At 37.1% G+C, this 21,372-nt stretch overlaps 1 protein-coding gene and 1 non-coding gene across 2 annotated transcripts in view; both read left to right on the top strand.

The window, feature by feature from the left end:
- STK3 (serine/threonine kinase 3) overlaps positions 1-21,372 on the top strand; it is a 375,543-nt gene that overhangs the window by 69,096 nt on the left and 285,075 nt on the right. The gene's annotated exons all lie outside the window — the stretch shown is intronic.
- LOC140604406 (U6 spliceosomal RNA) lies at positions 18,143-18,246 on the top strand. The gene has a single exon (XR_012007308.1). It is a non-coding gene; the product is annotated as a U6 spliceosomal RNA (small nuclear RNA).

The following is a 21,372-nucleotide window of genomic DNA, read 5'->3' as shown; positions in this document are numbered from 1 at the left end:
ACCCTGAGATCATGACCCAAGCTGAAATCAAAAGTTGGAAGCTTAACTGACTGAGCCACCCAAGTGACCTGGTAGTCCTGTTTTTAATTCACAATTCCACTAGTGTGTGGATATCTCCCTTTTAGAGACTTGATCCACTCCCTTATTCCTTCAGACCAGGCAAATAATGATTAAGTCTATACCTCAATTTTCAGACCTTTTTGCTAACATGGGAAGCAGGTACAATAGAACATTTTTTAAAAAATCACTGGGCCTACCTTGTTATTTTTAAAAATTATTTACTTTATAATAAACATTGCTATTAGTAAATGTGCACATTTAGCTATTAGTAAATGTGTGGCAAAATCAGAAAAAATCTAATCAAAATCACCATGTTTTCAGGACGCCTGGGTAACTCAGTCTGTTAAGCAACCAACTCTTGGTTTTGGCTCAGGTTGTGGTCTCAGATCATGAGATTGAGCCCCGGGTCAGGCTCTGCTCTCAGCAGGGAATCTGTTTGAGATTCTCTCCCTCTCCCACTGCCTTCCACCCATGTACACACACACTCTCTCTCTCAAATAAATAAACAAAATATTTTTAAAAATCATCATGTTTCCAGCACCCATTGAAATAGTTCTCAGAGGGTTCATTTCCTTTTTCTTTTCTCTTTTTTCTGGATTTGCCACCTAATTGATCCTGTCATCATCTTCTCATCCAAATATTGTTACAGCTCCTTCCTTAGGTTTTATATATATATTTTTCCTTCCTTCCCTAACTCACTAACTCTGTATTTAGTTTCATTGCTTATAGCCAGTAGTTCATAGTAATGAATTTAAGCTTGAATACTCATGTAGCCTCTACTTTATGGTCATCAATATCACTATTAACGAGTTTTAAATGGACTTTAGTGCATTATTCCTTTTTTAAGAACTTGAAATGCTGTAACTCTAAAAGAAGTTTAAACCCATCTATTATTCTCTAGCATACTTCTTTGAACAATTTAAGCAAATAAAACATTTAATCTTTTTCCTTTATTCTGCTCTCTCTGATAGACCCAGTACTCTTGGTTTGTTAATAAGGCAAATAAATTCTCTTTTGAAAGACGTGATGGTGGTGTACTTGTGCTTGGAGTCATGACTAGAAACTCTAAGCTTCCAAGTGACAATTTTAGAGAATGCTCCTTTAACCTTCATTAATTGCAAAATAAACAGATCTATGAAGCTAAACCTCCAGGAGTAGATGTTCAAAGCTTTTTAGTGTTTTTAAGTCATTGAATACAATCTTTGAGTGGATTTGGTTGTTTGTTTTTCTTTAACAGTTATATTGAGATATAATTCACATACAATAAAATACACTCTTTATGCCACTTCCATAAACAACCACTAATCTACTTTTGTTTCTCTAAATTTCTCTATTCTAGATTTTCATGCAAATAGAGTCATATAGTAGTATGTGGTCCTTTGTGACTGATTTGTTTCATTTAGCATAATGATCTAAGGTTTGGCTACATTGTAGCAATGCATCAGTACTTTCATTCATTTTTACTGCCAAATACTATTCCAGTGCATAGATACACCACATTTTATTTGTCCACTAATCATTTTATGGGCACTTGGATTGTTTCCATCTTTTTGCTATTAAGAATTACGCTGCTATAACATTTATGTACAATTTTTCTCTGTGGATATATGTTTTCATTTCTCCTAGGCACATATTTAAGAGTGGAATTGCCATGTCATGTGATAATCTTATGTTTAATCATTTGAGGAAGTGCCAGACTGTTTTCTAAAGTGATTGTGCCATTTTACATTCTCACTAGCAGTGTACAAGTGCTCTTATTTTTTAATGTACTTTCCAATGCTTGTTGTTATCTGACTTTGATTCTAGCCATCCTAGTGAGTGTGAAGTGGGATCTCATTATGGCTTTGATTTGTATTTCCCTGATAATAATGATGTTGAGAGTCTTTATGTGTGCTTATCAGCAATTTGTATGTTTTCTCTGCATAAATGTCTATTCAGATCCTCTACCTAATTTTGAGTGTTTTTATTATTGAATTGTAAGAGTTCATTATATATTTTAGATATAAGTCCTATTATACAAAAGTTTTTAAATTTGTTGATGTGCACTTTACCTATTTTGTTGATGTTGTTGTTCTTGCTTTTGACATCATATCTTAGAGACCATTGCCAAATCTAAGGTTGTAAAGATATGCCCATATGTTTTCTTCTGAGAGTTTATGATTTTTGTTCTTACATTTATGTTTGATCCATCTTGACTTAATTTTTATATATGTTGTAAAATAAAGATCCATTTTCATTCTTTTACATATGATTATCCAGATGCCCCCCAACACCATTTGTTGAAAAGACTATTCTTTCCCTATCAAATGGTCTTGACAACCTTGTTGAAAATTTTCAACCTTGTTGAAAATCAGTCAACTATAGATGTATGCATTTATTTCTGGACTCTCAATTCTATTCCATTGATTTGTGTCTACCTTTTGACCATACCATATTGTCTTGATTACTGTTGTTTTGTAGTAAATCTCGAAATTGAGAATGTAAGTCCTATTTTATTTTTCCTTTTCAGAATTATTTTGGCTATTCTGGGTCCCTTACAACTCTATTTGAATTTTATAATCAGCATGTCAACTTGCAAAAAGAAGTCCTTTGGAATTCTGTTAGAAATTGCATTGGCTCTATAGATCAGTTTGTGGACTATTACATTGTAACAATGTTAAGTTTTCTGACTTATGGACGTGGGAATACTTTCCCATTTATTTAGCTTTTATTTAATTTCTTTCAAGAATATTTTTAATTTTCAGAGTATGAGTTTTGTACTTCTTTGTTAAATTTATTTCTAAGCATGTTATTTTTCAGATGCTATCATAAATGGATATTTTTCTTATTTTCATTTTTAGATTGATCATTGTATATAGAGACAATTGATTTTTATGTTTTAATCTTGTATCTTGCAACCTGGATGGATAAATTCACTCATTAGTTCTCAAAGATTTTTATTTATTTATTTATGTATATCAGAGAGAGAAAGAGAGGCAGAGACACAGGCAGAGGGAGAAGCAAGCTCCATGCTGGGAGCCTGATGTGGGACTCGATCCTGGGACTCCAGGATCACGCCCTGGGCCAAAGGCAAGTGCCAAACTGCTAAGCCACCCAAAGATCCCCTCACTCATTAGTTCTAATAATTTTTTAACACTTTCTATATACAAGAGTATGTCACCTGTGAATATAATTTTGTTTGTTCTTCTATAATCTGGATGCCTTTTCTTTTCTTTTTCTTTTTTTTGCCTACTTTCATCCATATTTATAAGAGATACTGCCCTATAGTTTTCTTTTCGTGTTTGTCTGATTTTGGTATTAGAGTAATATTGACCTGATGGAATGATTTGGGAAGTGTTCCCTCCTCTTCTGTTTTTTTGGGAGAATTTGTGAAGAATTTGTGAAGAATTTGGATTTATTCTTCATCGAATGTTTGGTAGAATTCAGTAGTGAAGACATCTGGGCCTTGGTTCTACTTTGCAGACATTTTAGGGAGTTACTGATTTGATCTCCTCACTTGTCATAGTTCAATTCCAATGATTGTCTGTAAATGTTGGCAGCAGATGCAATTCATCTACACTAGGGTTGTGAACCACAATGAGTGTGGCTGGCTGCAAGACTTGGAAGGAAAAAAAAATCAGTCAGGGGTCAGCAACTTGTGAATCAATATGAGCCAGAATGTGCATTAGCAGAGAAGTCAGGACCAGCCCTGAAACAGAGCCAGTAGGACAGCAGATCCCAGAGGGAGGAGAAGAACCAGGAGGTATGTAAATCTGGGAAGGGGGAAAAAAGAGCAATAAAAGAAGACGCAAACTAAGGTTTAGGCAGAAAGATCAGAGCCCAGCAGTGAGAATGGAGATATTGCCTGGTACTGCACCACCCTCAGCTGCAACCCAGGAGTTTTTCTGAGCAAGTAGTGAACTGGAACCATTCCCTAAGCTTGATGCCCTGAGATTCAAGAATGCAGACATGTGGGGGCTTTCTGACCACATTGGGGAATGAGAGAAGAGGAGAAATGAAGTAGCAGGAGAATTCTAAAATGATCTGTATAATCCATTCAAGACATATCCTAGACCCCAACCCCTTTAACTATGACAGAGAACTACCAAAGAAAACAATTAATTTTTTAAAAATATTTTATTTATTTATTCATGAAAGACACACAGAGAGAGAGAGAGGCAGAGGGAGAAGCAGACTCCCCACAGGGAGCTTGATGTGGGACTCAATCCTGGGACACTGGGATCACTCTCTGGCAGATGCTCAACCACTGAGCCACCCAGGCATTCCAGAAAACAGTTTAATTTAATATTAGTATATATAATTTAAAATCCATTCTCAAACCATACATGACTATACCAAACAATGCACAATTAGACTGACATTTTATACGTCCCAGAAGCGAGAAATTATTTTCTCATATTTTGGAATATAAAAGCTGAGCCATTATTCCAAATAATTCTCTTCCAAAAAGCAGGGTAACATGAGTCTATTAAATAAATAAAAGAAGTAAAATGGAAAATATTTCTGATCACATATTTGATTAAAATATTTAGTATTGTGTATCTAGAAAAAAGACAATCCCTTGAGGAATACAAATTCCAAGTAAGATGGGGTTTATTTTAAAGAGAGAAAGCCACAGCTATGCTAATAATCCCTTTTAAGATTTGTGGATAACATGAGACCCACAGTAGTATCTAACATAAACATGTAAGGAGATTTGAGAGAAACACAACAAAAATAAACTGTGAGAATCACCCCTACAAAGTTTTCTCCACCCTCTGGCTCTTTTTGCATCTGAAGGAAAGGATACAAACTCCAAGAAAGTAGAAAAAGATAAAAAGAAGAATCAGACAAGTGAATCTGTAAACTATCTCCTTAAAGTAAACACCAAATTAATTGATAGATGTAGAGATAGACTGATGATTTGATTTGTTATTAAATTAGTCAGGACTCTTTTAGTTTAAAGTCTGGAAAACCAACACAAATAAGCTTAGCTCCAAAGGTAGCTTGTTGGATCCTATTAGATGCAAAGTCTAAGGGATGAAATGGAACTGGAGGCTACCCATCACTTTCTTGCTCCTTCCATCTCTTGGCTCTGACTTTTTCTTCTTCTCTGAAGGTCACATATCTGTCACACACCCGTAATTGAGACTCTAACAATTTTTTTCACTACTGTGTCTGCAGTAACCTCTTGAACAATTTGTATTCTGCAGGTTATTCTCCACATTATCATTAGAATTGCCTCTCTGAAATGCAATTCTGGTCATGACACACTCCTGTTTATACCCTTCTGTTACCCCCAGGACAAAACCCAATGACCCAGGCACATAGCTGCAATGTGATTTATGGCTTGGCCTCTAGGTACCTCACCAGCTCTTTCTTGCCACTTACCTTGCACTGCATATACTAATCACTGAACTAATCAGTGTTCCTCTCTCATGACATGCCCTTTTACATCTTCATGGCTTTGCACACACTGTGCCTTGACCCAAAATTCCCTTCATTTTTTGGTTTCCACTCCCTATCCAATGAACACTCATTCTCTAAAGACACTGTCTCCTTTAGAAAACTGATGAATCCTTCAGGCTGGTTTGGGTGTCTCTGCTAGGCACATCCAAGCACCTTGAACTTAGTTTAATTATATCACTTTATTGTAATTTTCTCTCCTCTTCTAGCAAACAGTAATTTCTCTGAAGACAGGGTTCTTGTCTCAGCATAATATCCTGGGAAGAAGAGACCCATAATAAATATTTTAAAAACATAAATGATACTCTAAAAACCATACAGAAATCTAAAGCCCAGGAGGCTAAATACAGACTCAGTCTTTCAGAAAATTGAATAAATAATATATGGAGCAAATTTGAAAAATATTTCATGGGACACAGAAAATTGATAAAGAGATAAAAATGAAATAATGAAATTGAGTATCATAGATATAGAAAGCATTTTGGCCTGTTGTTTTTCATCTCCCAGGTGTATTTTTCCTTTTAGAAATCTTTCATCCCATACCTAGTGTGGCTATCAATCATTTGACCATGCCCCCCATCTCTCCTGTGAGAATGGTCATGTAACTCAGGCTGACCACCTTACTCCCTTAGACCTGGAAATGGAGCCAGTGAACCAAGAATAGGAACGTGCTCCCTTGATCTTGCCTGACTCAATAGGGCCAATTAGCATTTTTATGAAGGGTCAGTATGGGTCTCTTTTGGAATCTTGAATCAAGAGCTGCCAGGGGGCACTTCTGCTGTCAAGTAAAGCAAGCCCACCTGAGAACTAAGCCAAAGTAGAAAAGGGATTGCTGAAAAGTAGAGAGATGGCCTTTGACTTACAGTTTTGAACCATTGCATCCCAACATATATGAAATCAGATTTCACAATCAAACTCACAATCATGTGAGATCTAACTTTTAAAAAAAAATCATTTATTTATTTTAGAGAGAGAGAGATTGAGAGTGGGGAGAGGCAGAGGGAGAGGGAGAGGGGCAAGCAGGGTCCTCGCTGAGAGTGGAGCCCTACTGATGGGTCTTGATCACAGGACCTAGAGATCACAACCCCAGCTGAAATCAAGAGTCAGTCACTCAATGGACTGCACCACCCAGGCACTCAGTGAGACCTAAGTTTTTATTCATTTGTAATCATGGGACAAAGATTGGTAACTGGAAGTGAAATATAGTATGTGTCAAGCTCTGAAATGTAGAACTGTCTGAGTTGAGGCGTAGTGAGAATTCTGTTCCTACCTGAGTACTGAACATCTGGGTTACAAGGTAGACGCAAATTAGACTATCATCTATTGTAGTTTGGAAACTTGACCACATGCCTCCTGTGGCTAGTGCTTTAGTGGCAGCAGAAAATGTCAAGATATTGGAGTTAGTGAATGACTTTTTGATGCTTTTAATAATATCAAGAAAAATAGCCTTCATTAAACAGTTAAACATATAATTAGCATATGTTCCAGCAATTCATTCCTAGATACTCTAAAGGATATGAAAATATGTTCACAAAAACCTGTATATGAATGTTTGTAACAACATTATTCATAATAGCCAAGAAGTAGAAATAATCCAAATGTCCATTGACTGATGAGTGGATAAACAAAATGTATATGCAAACAGTGAATATTATTCAGCAATAAAAAGAAGTGAAGTACTAATGCATGCTCTAACATGGATGAACCTTGAGAATATTATGCTGAATAAAAGAAGCCAACCATAAAGGACCATGCAGTGTATGATTTCATTTATATGAAATGTCCGCAATGGGGAAATCTATAGAGGAAGAATGTAGATTAGTAGTTTCCAGGGCTGGGAGGATGGAGTATTGGGAGCTGAGAGAGTGGGGTTTCTTTCTGGGGTAATGAAAGTGTTTTGGGATGCTTGGGTGGCTCAGTGGCTGAACGTCTGCCTTCAGCTCAGGGCAGGATCCTGGAGTTCCGGATCGAGTCCCACATCAGGCTCCCCGAGAGGAGCCTGCCTCTCCCTCTATCGATGTCTCTGCCTCTCTCTGTGTGTCTCCATGAATAAATCAATAAAATCTTTAAAACCAAAGTGTTTTAAAATTGATGTGGCAACAGATGTACAACTCTGTCAATATACTAAAAGCCTTTGGTGTGTATGCTTGAAATGGGTGAATTATGTGTTATGGAAATGATAATCTTAATGAAGTTTTTGTTTTGTTTTGTTTTGTTTTTAAGTGCAAGCTCTGGCCTCAACAACAGGCAGAAAGATGATACCATATGGCTTTACTGAGAGGCCCTTTCTGCCTGTAACCTGCAGTCTCAGATACCCAAGAGTCAGCTACTCATACACATTGGAGTAGTCTAAGAGTGCTATACGGTACTTGAAGCTGAAGCTAACATTAGTGAGAGTAAAAACAGAAGATGAGGAGTATGGTGGAAGATAAGACTGGCAAGGGTAGAAGCTTGACCCCTGATCCTTACCCAGACACTTCCTGCTGTTACCTCTCCGCTGGACAAAAGCAAGAATAATTCCACTGCTAAGAGAGAACCACAGGATGTAATCCAGAGGAATATTATGGGTCTTGGGGTTTTGGGCCACACTGAGGGACAGAAGGTAGGAAGAGTACAGTTAAACCAAGGACTAGGGGGATGGACAGACAAAGCCTATGGCAAAGAGAAAAAGTCACTAGGCTCAGGGATTAAGTTCAAGAATCATGATCCTGCCAGATCTCTGGTTTTGGTTACTAGTTCTTAGAGTTGATGATGCAAAAGAAGTATGTTGCCACGGCGGGGTGTTTGCTCTTTCTGCCTGCAGTATAGATATATACTATAGAGTGGAGACTGGAAGTTGGTTTCCCATTTTCAAATAAGAGCTTTTGTTGAAATTTTCTGTTTTATCTCATATATTGGAATATTGAATATGTTGGGGGTAGCTATATTTCTTATTTATCCATAGGTTGCTAAATGATGAGTCATCTGGACCTGAAATCCTGGTCTTTAGAGCATTATATGCTAATTGGATGAATTTTGGAGTTTCTTCTTTTGAGGAGGAAGAAAGTGTGTATTCATTTGTGAAAGAGGAACTTGTGTTGTCATAGGGAGGGACACTTTTTAAAATGAATGTACAGGGGAGCTTGGGTGGCTCAGTTGCTTAAATGTCTGACTCTTCATTTCGACTCAGGTCATGATCTTAGAGTTGTGATATGGAGCCCCACATTGGGTACACTGGGTGTCGAGCCTGCTCAAAATTGCCTCTGCCCACTTGAGTGGCTCAGTCAGTTGAGCGTCTGAATCTTGGTTTTGGCTCAGAGGGTGATCTCAGGGTTGTGGGATTGAGCCCCATGTCAGGCTCTGTGCTCAGTGTGAAGTCTCTCCTTCTCTCCCTTTTCCTCTGCCCCTCTCTCTGCTCTCTCTCTCTCAAATAAAATAAACTTTAAAATTAAAAAAAAATTATCTCCTTCCCTTTCCCTCTCCCCTCCCCATCCTTCTCTCTCTAAAAAGGAATTTGAATGTATAGAAATAAGTGTGTGTGTGTGTGTGTGTGTGTGTGTGTGTGTGAGAGAGAGAGAGAGAGCGAGCGTGTGTAGTATGCTCAGTAGTTTAGACATGGAGCATAATTTTTCTATTTTGGAGCAGCCTGACCAACATCTGGTGGGCATATGATACATGCCCTTCCATACTCTGGTCATAGGTGCATCGCATTTAAGGCAATTAGGATCATTATTTTGGTAGAATTTATATACTTTCTGGGGGAGAAAAGATTCCCTTCTCCTTATGATATCTCAATTAACCTGTAAACTTGAAGCTACTGGGAGCTATTTTTGCTCCCATTTTTCAGAGAATCTGCCAGAGAAAGAATCTAATAGAGAGGAAAGGCAAGAAAGCAAAGATTGATATATATTTTGTTCTTTATGGCATCCTCAGCAGTAATAACAGTGTCTGGCACATAATATTCAGTAAATGTTTGTTGAATGAATAAAATCAGAACTGAAAAATAGGGAGAGAGAGAGAATGATGGTAACATGGTTTGAACTTTGGGCTCCAGTTGTGCCAACTGTACTCCTTCAACTTCCCAAGTACATTAGTCAATAAATTCCCTTTATTTTTTAAATCAATGTGGCAGATATTAAAAATTGACTCACCTTAGTAAGACTCCAAGGCCATACTAGCATGATTTTGTGTACTCCAGAGGCTAGAAAACTAAAGTCCACATTACTCAGATGCCTTTGCTGGTGATGTGCACTCACCAAATAGATGTATCTGAATGAGATTTGAAAGGGGGATACTCACAGTATCATGGAGGGGCTCTCCTGGCAGGACAGTGGCAGAAGCATTTTGATACTTATGACAGAAGCTCTGATGTCTGGTTAGTCCCTAGCTCTGTGATCAGCAAGGATGGCAGCAATTTCCTGGTCTGGCAGCTTTCATGATCATGATAGAAGCAGCAAGTCTTCATCTAAGTTAACAGTGATGTAGCTGCTGAAGCAGTAGCTTCACTGAGGCAATTTTATTTTATTTTTTAAAAGATCTTATTTACTTATTCATGAGGAACACAGAAAGAGAGACAGAGGGAGAAGCAGGTTCCCTCTGGGGAGCCCGATGCAGGACTCTATCCCAGGACCTGGGGATCACTCCCCGAGCCAAGTGCAGACACTCAAGGCAGAGGGAGAGGGAAAAGTAAACTCTTGGTTGAATGAGGAGCCTGACATGGAGCTTGATCCCAGAACCCGGGATCATGACCTGAGCCAAAGACAGATGTTTAACCAACTGAGCCACCAGGGTGCCCCTGAGGCAGATTTTAGATGTAGCTTCAGGAGTTGTTCTCAAAGTCCAGCCTGTTACTACAAGTCTTTTGATCATTCTGTAGGAAGTTAATAGTCTTTAGTAAATATTGCTCTCCTTAAACTGGCTCAAGTGGACTGTTTTCTACAAGGAAACTCTAGCCACTACAACAAATTTGATTTTCTGTCAGTAGCAACTGCAAGAGTCCAGCAAAATTTTGTAGAAATTCTGAAGGTAAAAACCACAAAGGAGCAGAAATAATTAAACTAAGAGAAAATTTCCAAGTATATAAATAAGGGAAATGGTATTATCAGTGAAAAAAAAATAACAGACTGGCCTCAGACCTTTGTACAACACCAAATATCACGAAACAATAAAGCAATATCCATAGAAACTTGAGGGTGGGAATGCTGCCATTTATGTGTAATGTCAAACAAATGGCATTCTCAGATGTAAACAATCTCAGAGTCAGACCATTTATATGCCCTGTCTCAAAAATTTCTCAAGATGGGCTTTCTTGCAGAGAAAGCGAAACTAAAGAATAAAAAATAAAAAATAAAAAAAAAGAATTTGTAACAGAAACAAAAACAAAACCTACTGACATTAAATAAAACCAAGTAGACATATAAAAATAAAATTCATAAATATAAAAGTGAGTGCAACACAAAAACAAACATGAAGAAGATTTATGATTTTTTAATAGGAAGGTATATCTATTATGACTCTTTGCAAGCTGTAGAAATGAACTCTGAGCAAAGACAAGAATTCATCAGAGGGCTCTGGGGTAGCCACAGAATCAAAAGAAAAAGGCGGAATCATCAAGTATCAGAAAGGAGAGGAATCAGAGCAAGTCCAGGGATCCAGAAGAAACTAATGGACAATCTCAAGTCATTGAGGCTGAGATGCCCTGCTACAACCATTATTGGCTTTTTCAGGTGAAAGCAAAGTGTTTCTGGTTTACTCTGATCATTTAGAATGTGGGAAAGAGCATTTTAGAAAATGTCACTGTGAAAATGTCAATGTTCTGTCACTGTGTTCTGGTGCCTGAGACTGTAGCATTTTGTCCCATGTGTATGTGGAGCAGCACTTACATCTAGGATCCCCATGCAATCATGTCAGCCATTGTCATTCTTCAAGACTGTGGGGATATTTTCAGCCTTCTAGCAGCCTTTCCCTCACATTTCATTGGTCAGAATGGCATCATATTCCCATTCCTAAACCAATTAATGCAAGGAGAATGGAATTATTTAGCTTTGGGTTTAGTCTAATTAAAATTCACCCTTGGGTACTGGGGAGGAGTTCAGTCTCCTTGAGGCACATGGTTGTCTTATAACTTTAAAATAGAAAAGGCATTGTGTTGAGCAAGTAAAAACAGCTGTTGGGTAAGCCACAAACAGTGGCATTAGTATCTGAAATTCCCTCAGGGAACAGTATTGCCTTTGATTTACTATTTTAATAGGGGGAGGGAACTCTAGTATCTTCCATTTTGTTCTTCTTACCATAATAGGGAAAATATCTGGGAATTTTTGCCAGTTGTTGAGAATATTCTATTCAACACAGGAACTGGAAAAAATCCACAGAATGCATAGGTTTAGAGTTTGTGTCAAACTTCATTCATTTTACCCGACCCAGGTATATCCTTACTCTGATAGGTAAGTCTCAGTGAATTTCTGTGTGCCATAAATTACTGTCAGCTCAGAGCTAATGTCTAAAAGTTTCCAAAAGCCATCCTCTTAAATGACCTTTAAGAATATTTAGGGGTGGGGATCCCTGGGTGGCTCAGCGGTTTGGCCCCTGCCTTTGACCCAGGGTGGGATCCTGGAGTCCCGGGATCGAGTCCCATGTCAGGCTCCCAGCATGGAGCCTGCTTCTCCCTCTGCCTGTGTCTCTACACCTCTCTCTCTCTCTCTCTCTCTGTCTATGTCTATCATGAATAAACAAATAAAATCTTTTAAAAAAAAGAATATTTAGGGGTGAAATCAAAGAATCATCTTCTACTGTTATGGTACTAGTCTCTGCTCAAGCAAGATGCTGTAGATCTGCAGTTTCAGCTCTGGAAATTGGGTGAGGAATCATGACTCTCTATTTTCTTGGCTCAGATCAGACCCTATTCAGCTTACCTAGGGTATTTTGATTACACAAATTAAGTAAGACTTTAGTGAGAAACATACAGAGACATAGCTAGAGATCTCTGAAAGTGAAATCATTCTGATTATGGAGTTGGTCTTCCTGCCTATTGTAATCATGCACACTTTGCCTCTGGTTGTTGATGGAGGCTTTCTCACTTCTGCAATCCCAAGATTCTCCCTTCCCAAATGAAACTAGGGAACATATTTCAATTGCAACATTTCCCAATAGCAATTTTGACATTCAGAAAATAGTGAAGCATTAAAAGAAAAAGGACACTGGAATTTCCCTCAGAAATACAGATCTTAAGGTCTTGGGGAAAGAATAGTCATTCCAGTCCTTCTTGGGGCAACAGTTATGGGTATATAAGCAGGACACTCATAATGGATTTATTCCAGCATTCCTATCTCAAGGAGTCATTAATTTCCTTCCTATATCTATGCCAAGTGATTTTTGGCATCTCCACTTTCTTTAATGAGGGCCAATGTTGGAGCCTGATTTGCTTTATCCATCCCAGTTAGATCCCCAACTGCTTGAGCCAGCACTTTGAATGTAGTGCTCCTGGTAAGTGCATCCACACTGACAAATTCAGTCCAATCTAAAATTATATTTCACTCTTCTTGGTTGTATGCTTTCAAAATATATTCCGCAAAAATGTCAACAGTAGTTTCTTTTTTTTTTTTTTTTAAAGTAGCAAATCTTCTGCAATCCTTACAATGTAAAAACCTTCTCTTGGCAAAAGCAGAGTCCTGGCCAACCATATGAGGCAGATGTTATTGCCTGTTCATGTCTCTTATGTGCTCACTGCAACATTAATTGAAGGACTCATTGTGTTTATTATTTAAAAAAATTTTAACTTGAGTACAGTAGACACACAGTATTACATTAGTTTCAGCTATACAACATAGTGATTCAACACCTCTCTATGTTATGCTATGCTCACCCCAAGTGTAGCAACCATCTAGCACCATTCAATGCTGTTGGATTATCATTGACTATGTTCCCTATGCTGTGCCTTTTATCTCCATGACTTATTCATTCCATAACTGGAAACCTGCATCTCCCACTCCTCTTCAACTATTTTGCTTATCCTCTCAACTCTCTTTCCTCTGGCAACCATTAGTTTATTTTCTGTATTTATAGGTCTGGTTCTGCTTTTTGTTTATTTACTTATTTGTTATGTTTTTTAGATTCCACATATGAATGAAATCACATAGTATTTGTCATCTTAGTCTGACTTATTTCACTTAGCATTATACCCTCTTGGTCCATCCATGTTGTCAAAAATGGCATGATCTCATCCTTTTTATGGCTATGTAATATTCCATCATGTATAGCTCACACACACACACACATATATATATATACCATATATTATAAATATGTATACCACACACGTATATATGCCATATATAATACATGGTGTATATATACCACATCTTCTTTATTATTTGTCTATCAATGGATACTTTGGTTGCTTCTGTACATTGGCTATTCTGAATAATGTTGCAATAAACATAGGGCTGCAAATATCTTTTTAAATTAATGTTTTTATTTTCTTTGGATAAATCCCCAGTAGTGGATAGTGGAAATCCTAGATCATAGATCTTTCTTTTTTCTTTCTTTCTTTCTTTCTTTCTTTCTTTCTTTCTTTCTTTCTTTCTTTCTTTCTTTCTTCTTTCTTTCTTTCTTTCTTTCTTTCTTTCTTTTCTTTCTTTCTTCTTTCTTCTTTCTTTCTTTTTAAAAGATTTTATTTATTTATTCATGAGAGACAGAGAGGCAAAGACACAGGCAGAAGGAGAAGCAGGCTCCATGCAGGGAGCCTGATGTGTGACTCGATCCCGGGACTCTAGGATCATGCCATGGGCCGAAGGCAGGCGCTAAACCACTGAGACCCAGGGATCCCCAATATTTCTATCTTTAATTTTTGAAGGAACCTCCATACTGTTTTCCACAGTGGCTACACTGATATACATTTCCACCAGCAGTGCACGAGAGTTCCTTTTTTCTCTATGTCCTCACCAACACTTTTTATTGCTTGTCTTTTCAATTTTAGCCATTCTGACAGGTGTAAAGTGATATCTCATTGTGGATTTGATTTGCATATCACTGATAATTAGTGATGTTGAGCATCTTTTCATGTGTTTATTGGCCATCTGTAGGTCTTCTTTGTAAATATGTCTATTCAAGTCCTCTGCCCATTTTTAAAATTGGATTATTTGTTTTTTTTTTTGTTTGTTTTGGTGTTGAGTTGTATAAGTTATTTATATATTTTGGATATTAATCCCTTATTGGATATATCATTTGCAAATATCTTCTCCCATTTGGTAGATTGACTTTTTGTTTGTTGATGGTTTCTGTTGCTGTATAAAAGCCTTTTATTTTGATGTAGTCCCATAGTTTTTTGTTTTGTTTTGTTTCCCTTGGCAGAGGAGACATATCTAGGAAAATGTTGCTATGGCCAATGTCAAAGAAATTACTGCGTATGTTCTTTTCTAGGATTTTTATGGTTTCAGGTTTCATATTTAGGTCTTTAATTCATTTTGAGTTTGTGTGTATAGTGTTAGAAAATGGATGACTTATTGTATTTAAAGTGCCAGGAATGGTGTGGACAAAATATGTTAAGAGCATTCCCCCAAAATCCATTTCCAATGGATAGTGGAAAGTGTTAGAGTAGAAAGTGTTAAAATCACTTAAGGATCCTTTGTAAAATGTATATATCTGCTCCTATCTCCAGGGACAAATCAGAATGGTGCTGGAGATTGGGTTAGGGAGGTAATGCGTATTAGAAAAGCTCTTTAGGGATGCCTGGGTGGCTCAGTGGTTGAGTGTCTGCATTTGGCTTGGGGAGTGATTCCCAGGTCCTGGGATAGAGTCCTGCATCAGGCTCCCCAGAGGGAGCCTGCTTCTCCCTCTGCCTCTCTCTCTGTGTCTCTCATGAATAACTAAATAAAATCTTAAAAAAAAAAAAAAAAAGAATGGGTTGAGTTCCATCTTTGGGTTAACTGTCCAGAACAGGAGCAAGAAACATCATGCCACATCCATCCATCAGTTGACCCAATTAAACAAAAGCAGGAACTGGAAGTTTGAGGATACCATGAGAGTGGAAACCTCCCTGGGACTCTGTAGAAATTGTAAGCAGAATTTTGCTCCCACAAACTAGGTAGTGTGCATTTGAAACAATCTTTTCTGGGGTTTAAAGTCTTGATTTGAAAATCCTGAATAAATGTTAGTAGGTCAATTCTAACTACATATTAAAATAACAATCTGCATTGACCAAATAGTATTCACCTAGGAATATAAGTGTTTCAAAATTTGGAAAATTATTAGGATATGTTAAGGATAATAAGGAAAATGATCACTTAATGATCACTTAGTGATAGCTGAATGGCATCTGATATAATTAAATACTAATTTCTTTAAGTAAAAAAAGTCTTTAAGCAATATAGAAGGTATATACTTCTTTACTGTGATTTTAAAACAATCTTTTAAACTGTCATGATTGTACTTTTTGTTAAATACAGTCATATTCTTCTGGAAATTTTATCTAACTTATAAAAAGGCAGAAAACAAATAAGAATTGTAAATTTTAGAAAGTGACAATATTATTAATAGTCATAGATAAAATGATCGAAAATATAGGAGGCCCAAGCTGATTGTGAATAATGTTAACAAGGTAGACCTACATGAATAAAATTGATAGCAATGAACAGGGCTACACCATGTCCCTTTTAAGAAAATTGACCATTTTATTTTATTTTATTTTATTTTAGACTTTATATATTTATTTGAGAGAGCAGAGCAAGAGAGACAGCACACATGAGCAGAGGTGGGCAGGGAAAAGCAACTCCCCCTGAGTGGGGCTCATCTTAGGACCCCGGGATTGCAACCTGCATCGTGAAGGCCGACACTTAACCAAATGAGCTACCCAGGTGCCCTGCAAAGTTAGCCATTTTAAGATGTTGGTATTTCCCAAAGTCAGTTTATAGGTTCATTTCCAGTTGGTTTCTTATTTGTTTGGCTCCTGGAATTTGAAAAGGTGATTTTATTTTACTTTTTAAGATTTTATTCATTTATTTGAGAGAGAGAGAGAGAGAGACACACACACACACACACACACACACACACACACACGGAGGGAGAGGGAGAGGGAGAGGGAGCATGAGCAGGGGGAGGGGCAGAAGGAGAGGGAAAACTATACTCTTGGTTGAGTGAGGAGCCTGACACGGGGCTTGATCCCAGGACCCAGGATCATGACCTGAGCTAAAGACAGATGTTTAACCAACTGAGCCACCCAGGTGCCCATGAGAAGGTGATTTTAAAGTTCATTTGGAATGATGAAAACACTGTAATAGCAAAGACAGAGATGAATAATCTGAGTATGAGGGGTAATTTATCCTATCAGAATTAAAATAGAGTACAAATGCAGAGCGGTGAGATGGAAAGAATATGGGCTTTAAAAAAAAAAAAGATTTTATTTATTTATTCATGAGAGACACACACACAGAGAGAGGCAGAGACACAGGCAGAGGGAAGAGAACCAGGCTCCATGCAGGGACCCCGATGTGGGACTCGGTCCCAGGACTCTGGGGTTAATGCCCTGACCCGAAGGCTGATGCTCAACCACTGAGGCACCCAGGTGTCCTGTATTAGTGGTTTCTGAAGAAGATTCTCGGGAAGTGCCATAAGCACTTCTGCTTACATCTTATTGGCTAGATAAGCCAATTCTAACTGCAAGGGAGGCTGAGGCTGGGAAATGTGTCTAGCTAAATTTGGTATTCTATCACTGTGTAAGAAGGGGAGAATGGATTTCATGGGACAGCTAACAGTCTCAGCCACAGGTGGATAATCCCTACTGATATTTTCAAATTGGGGTAAAATGCTCATAACATAAAATTTATCATCTTAACCATTTTAAAAAAGATTTTATTTATTGGGGGGGGGGGACAAGCAGACTCCCTACTGAGCAAGGAGCCTGACTCAAGGCTTGATCCCAGGGCCCTGAGATCATGGACCTGAGCCGAAATCAAGAGTCAGATGCTTAACTGACTGAGGCACCCGGATGCTCCCATCTTAGCCATTTTTAAATGTACAATTGAGTGGTATTAAATACATTCACAATGTCATACAACCATCAATCCCTATTGATTTTTGAATGAATCTTCAAACATATTTACTTATTTTTTTATAAATGAAGTCATTCTGATTGTTTATCAACTGCTTTGTCCTCCACTTAATTCTCTAAGAGATCTTTCCATGTCAGTAAGTGTAGAACCAGTTAATTCTTAACAGCTTTATTTCTTTTTTTTTTTTTTTTTTTTAACAGCTTTATTTCTGCCATAATATAGCCTTTACTTGACCTTTTCATTTAGGTTATTTCCAATTTTCTTCCTAATTTAAACAATGCTATAATGGAACCCTGTACATCTGTATATGAATATATGTGTAACTATTTTTGTTGGAAAGATTCTTAGAAATGGGATTGCTTGTTCAAAGCATATAGGCATTTGTATTTTACAAGATACTATAAAATTATCCTCCAACAAGTCTTTAATAATTTTATATTTCCAAATAAGTAAACGCAAATATCTTTTTGAGAGCAGTTTTTTTGACAGTGATATGCCAAAAGCCTTAAACTGCTCATGCTTCTTGTCCCATTAATTTTGTTTGTGGACATCATCTCAGAAAATAGTTCTAAAACATAAAACAAATTCTATACAAATATGTACATTGTAACATCGTGCTTGCTTTGGCAGCACGTATACTAAAGTTGGAATGATACGGAGATTAGCATGGCCCCTATGCAACGGTGACATGCAAATTCATGAAGCGCTCCGTATTTTTTATTTATTTATTTATTTATTTATTTATTTATTTATTTATTTATTCATGATAGAGAGAGAGAGAGAAAGGCAGAGACACAGGCAGAGGGAGAAGCAGGCTCCATGCAGGGAGCCTGACGCGGGACTCAATCCCGGGACTCCAGGATCACGCCCTGGGCCAAAGACAGGTGCTAAACCGCTGAGCCACCCAGGGATCCCCCGTATTTTTTTTAAAATGTGCTTTGTAACATTATATATAATTGTGAAAAACAGGATACAACCTAAATTTTAAAAATGGAGCATGTAAATTATTCTAAAGGCCTGTGTAGCAATTATAATGATAATTGCAAAGACTGTTGAATAACATGGGAAAATGCTTATGGCATAATGTTGCTTGAAAATGGCAAGATTTAATTTAAAGCTTAATCAAAATGTTCAAAACAATTGTGTTTTGGATGTATGCCTATTGGGATGCTAGGTGGCTCAGTGATTGTCTGCCTTCAGCCCAGGGAGTGATCCTGGGGTCCTGGGATTGAGTCCTGCATCAGGCTCCCTGCAGGGAGCTTGCTTGTCCCTCTGCCTCTTTCTCTGTGTCTCTCATATATAAATAGAAAAATAGAAATAAATAGAAAAATATTTTAAAAAAGAAAAAAAAAGGATGTATACCTATTGATAGTACTTTTTAAAAACCTACCTTAATACTGTTTATTACCCACTCTTTCTTGAATGAAGATTATATCTTTCTAAGTAAAATATATTTGATAATAACACTTAGGAAAGTGTTCTGTACCTGTTGATACAGAACAGGTAGGTACTCTGATGACTATCCCTGAAGCATTTTATTAAAAGGAGCTAATGAAAAATACAGCATAACAAACATCTTGGGATCATCCTGGCTTTATGCACACATATACTTCTCATCCTAAACAAAATTGTGAAGGAAGGAAAATCAGTGTTTGTTTTCCACCTCTTGCACCACCTTCCCTTTAACTCCCAGATTGTATATTCTGGTTTCCATTCCCCAAGAATCTTGCTTTCTGATCACTGCTACTGTGTTAACGAGTAATAGCATTCAGAAGTATTTACATTTTATAAGATCTGACACGTAAAAATAAGAAAATTCACGTAAAGCCTTTAGCATAAAGAAAGTGTTCAGTCTGTGTTGATGATGACGGTGGTGATGTACTGACCATGGAAAGGTCTTTAATAATAAAATGGGTCTTTGTGGGAAGTGATTATCTTCCATTATGACACTATCAAAAATATTTAGAGCATGCCTGAAATCTCTTTCTCCTTAAAGAAAAAAAGCTTATGATATATCCATAATCTGTGATAATACCAGAGCAAACTATAACGATAACAATACTCCAATCTTTCTTAAATCTATTTATATTTTCAACCTATGATTGTATGGATTAGTGAATTCCTGTTATAAAACAGTGGCACTTTCTTTTAGTACTATTAACATTGCTTCTTAGAGCTTGAAGAAGCATCCTCTCTTGTTAAATTCTTAAATCTGTGAAGTAAATTTAAATGAAACTTATCCATATATTTGATGCTTGCCATGACTTTATACATTAAAACATATGAGGCTGTTTATTTCCTTCTAGGCACTATGCCTAGAATTTGGTGCCCTCAGGTGAGTGGTTGAACTTGGACATGACTGCATGCCAAAAGCTAGGCTTCCTCCAGCTGTGGACAACTAAAGCTTACAACCTAAACTTTTCCACAACTGTATTTTTCCTGCAAAAATAATCACTCCACAAACTTAGAGTTGATATTAGCTAGCTACTAATTACCAGTCCTTAAATTTTAAGGAAAGATGAAATTCTACAGGAGTTTTTAAAATATGCCTAATCTTAATGCCATTGAGTGTCTTCTTGAATACACTTCAATGGCGTGGCAGTGGAATCTAATTCTGTTTCTATTTTAGTGCTCCACTAAGTCTTTTCCTGGAGTCCAAAAGCATTTGGAACTTGTATACATTTCCAAATCTGATTCCAGCTCTCTTTGTTTACATATTTCCTCTTATAGACCAAGTCTTTGGGTCCTACCTTTCCCACCCAAAGAAGCTTATCAAGATATTTCCATAAACAAAAGTAGTGATTGTTTTCATTCTACTTCACTAAGTTCTGTATTAGGCTTTGCAGCATAGTTTCCAGCTTGTCTTTCATTGGCTTCCTGAAGTCTTGAAGCACCTATGCATGTTTTGATCTTACATTTTTGATAAAGTGAAGTTGCTCTCAAGGTCCATCATATACTCTCTCTACTGCTCTCCTCCCTTTCCCCTTTTCCTTCTCTGTTCCTTCCCTTTTCTTTCCCAAATGGATGACTTATAAACACTACTGTTGCTTTATCTGCATTTCCCTGATTATTGGTAGGGTTGAGCATCTTTTCATGTTTACTAACTATTTGAATTTCTTCTATGATTTTATAAGTTTAGATGTTTTACCCATTTGTCTGTTTAGATTGTCTTACCCTAGTCAGTTTCTTTGTATATCATTGTATTCTAGATATTAATTCTTCATCTAATATGTATGAAGATACTTCTGTTTCATTCCATTAAGTATCTACTCACCTGATTATTATCTTTCTTCTTATGAATATTTTCAATTCTTATGTAGTCAAATCTTCAAGCTTCAAGAGGCAAATCTTTCTGCTTTCTGAGTTTTGCATTTTTCTTATCAGATCTTCTAGCTTGTGATTATAAAAATATTCTCTTTTTTAAATTTACATTTTACATGGTTACCATACAGTGCAATATTAGTTTCTGGAGTAGAATTCGGTGATTTATCGCTTACATACCACACCCAGTGCTAATCACAAGTGCCCTCTTTAATACCTATCATCCAACTAGGGCATCCCCACCCATCTTCCTCTATCGTCCCTCAGTTTGTTCTCTATCATTAAGAGTCTCTATGGTTTGTTTCCCTCTCTCTTTCTCCCCTTTCCATATGTTCATCTGTTTTCCTTCTTAAATGCCACAAATAAGTGGTATTTGTCTTTCTCTGGCTGACTTATTTCACTTAGCATAATGCCCTCTAGTTCCATCTACGTCATTGTAAATGGCAAGATTTCATTATTTTTGATGGCTGAGTAATATTTCATTGTATCTATAAATATATACCACATATTCTTTATCCATTCA

Source organism: Canis lupus, chromosome 14 (assembly GCF_048164855.1).
Source record: "Canis lupus baileyi chromosome 14, mCanLup2.hap1, whole genome shotgun sequence".
Classification (NCBI taxonomy): domain Eukaryota; kingdom Metazoa; phylum Chordata; class Mammalia; order Carnivora; family Canidae; genus Canis; species Canis lupus.
Note: the sequence above shows the minus strand (reverse complement) of the source record. Positions and strands in the feature narration are given on the sequence as shown.